Here is a 2,864-nt window from a genome sequence, read left to right as displayed (position 1 = left end):
TCTTGATGGTAAAAGGGAGTTTTTCCTCCCCACTATCGCTACAAGCATGCTTAGTGTGAGGGATTGCATCCGCGTCAATGAGTCGATGCAATCAACTGGTTTTCCTTAGATAGAAAACTTTGAATCAATCTGACTGGATGATCTGGTGAACTGTAAAGTGCCTTGAGATGACATGTGTTGTGAATTGGAGCTATAGCAGGGCTCGATGTTAACCATCGCCAGGGGCAAGTAGTTTTTATTGTCGGGACAGTACAAATTTCATCGCATTTGCCCGCCGGGCAAGTGCAATGATTGCAAAATAAAATTATTTATCACTCAAAATTACTTTAAAATCACCGACATTCGCTGAAAACGACCTACAAGCGTCGCCTGCGCCATTTCTGTTGTTTTGTACACATTCTCGCGTGATTTGAAAAAGCTGCGTGATTTTCCGCTAGATGGCGTGATTTTTCTCTCCTTGGGGAGAGAATTCTGCAGAGCAGCAGCTGGATAATGAATTTAATCTATACTATAACACACGCTAGATTAAAAATGATCAGTCAGGGATTAGGAAAATAATAATAATAATTGGCAGTCTTCTTTACAGTGGTCATACATTAAAAAATGTTAATTAAATGTTTTTCTCTTAGACATTGTAGTGGTGCATTTAGATGTTATAGAGCTAAGCATATTAAATTGGTGAGTAGTAGTAGTGTAAGTTTTTAACCTGTCAAGTTTTGTTTTAGATTTTTACCTTTAAAATTTATATTTTTCCAAGCACACAACAGTTTAAAGCAAAGTTTAGTTTGAAAAGAATGTGCAGGAAGGATTAAAAAGCATGTTAACACAGTAATGTAGGCTTGAGTTCATTATCTTATATGATGCATGCATATACATACCAGGAACCTGTAAACTTACTGAATTACAAAAAAACATTTAAAAAACAAACATTTTTATATACAATTTTATATATACATTGATATATATACAAAATCAATATTAGGAACTATATTAGGAACTATATTTATCAAACATTATACTGGGCAAGTAAAAATTGTTTCTGGGCAAATGAAATGTAAAAAACCTTAACGTCAACCCCTGTATAGAAATAAAATAAATTGAATTGAAAATTGAATTATCTATTATGGCCATTTTTATGACGACATTTTGAAAGATGATGTTATTAGTGTCACTTAAAAACTACTTTAAATGAATTAGATGCACGTGCATAAACACTCTAGTCAATTTCGTCTTATGTTATAGAATTTAAAGGCTCCTTTCTCTATCTGTGATTGAATATTCATTTTGCGGTTATTTCACACTTTACCTTCTCTATGACAGATGTTCCTGAACTTTGTCTGTATATTTATAGGCAGTTCTATTAGTTCAAAAAAATTAACGACACTTTTAATCGTGGTCGCAATCACAGCATTCTTTCCTGCTTTTTAAATGGCACCGTTCGTTAATTGTTATTTTTCTGTATTTATTGATGCAAAGCAGAAAAAACTCACTGAGGAATCTGTAAATTTAAGTGTTGGAAAAATCTTGAATCCAGTGGTTATAATTTTTCTGTTTCTCTAATAATTCACAGCACTGTGCTACCCTCCTATAAATAGTTTAAAGACATCAAAATCATTGGGTATTATCATATTTATGTTTCAGTTCAGAGGAGCAGGGGCCTCCACAGTAAAAGGATTACAAAACTTCAAGCTGTACAGGATTAATCCGACATGACACTGCAATATGATTAAGCAGTTCTGCTGGAAACTTTGTTCTACGTCCTAACCGTAGATAATTTGACTTTAAATGTCATCTACAGATTTAAAGCATTCTCCTTCTTTCTGGTTTCTTTTAATCCAATTAATTAAACTTGTATCCTGCCTGAAACCGAGGTGGAACAAGAGAACTACCAGTAACATAAATGTCAAATTAGCTAAGGGTTGGAAGTCTGGCTGTCAACTAAAAATAAAAGATAGCATAGTATAGATGCAATTAAACAAATGCTTTAGAAAACTTAAACTCTGAATAATTAAGCCAATAATTATTAATAAAATATGAGCTGCACTAAAGAAAATAGACATAATGTGATATAGAGGAGTCCCCTATTGCTCTAATAATGTTGTACAATATTTATGGCGTAAACAAGTGTTTGCTTTAAAAAGAATTGTGCTTTAGAGACATTTAGAAATAGAGAAATAGAGAAAAAGACCACTTAGTCCAGGTCATAGCACTCTCAGTGGATTACACTGGAACCTCTCAAGTGGAAAATTAATAATAAGAAATAACAAAAACAAAAAAACTTCATCCTCACACATTAAAAATAAGGTAATGAATAAAGAAAACACAGGAGATTTACAGACCGTGGGTTTAACTCTCTAGTTTCCCTCTGTGCTTTTCTAAGGGAACGACGTGAGCCTGCATGGATGAATCATCACCTTTTTAAAGCTGTTATTGTCAGTGGAAAATAAGCTGCATTTTAGAAAGAGAAAACCAAGAAACATATGCATCCAAAGATCAATAAACGTTTAGAGCAACCCGAAAAGAAAAAAAACACAACAAACCAGGAACAAATTAGTCAGTAAGAGACACTAAGTATGATATTCCTACCTGTTCTGAGTGCATGGAAATGTCTTGATTTAGCGAGGAACGACCCACTGAGATTAAAATCCTCTTTTCCTCTTCTTCAAAGTGCTTCAAGTCATATTAAGTACACAAAATTAATTAATTTCATAGTTTAAAAAATTTGGCAGAAATGCATATGTCATAATTTTGTAGTATTAATGTTTACAGTCAACAATTAAAGGTGTGGTGGAATTTTTTCGCACATTTTTTAAATGACTCTACTCAACTCAACTTTATTGTCAAATGTGCTACATGGTAAACAT

The sequence above is a fragment of the Cyprinodon variegatus genome, unplaced genomic scaffold (genome assembly GCF_000732505.1).
Source record: "Cyprinodon variegatus isolate N-32 unplaced genomic scaffold, C_variegatus-1.0 Scaffold587, whole genome shotgun sequence".
In the NCBI taxonomy this organism is placed as follows: domain Eukaryota; kingdom Metazoa; phylum Chordata; class Actinopteri; order Cyprinodontiformes; family Cyprinodontidae; genus Cyprinodon; species Cyprinodon variegatus.
The sequence above is the reverse complement of the archived record's forward strand: the minus strand, read 5'-3'. Positions refer to the sequence as shown.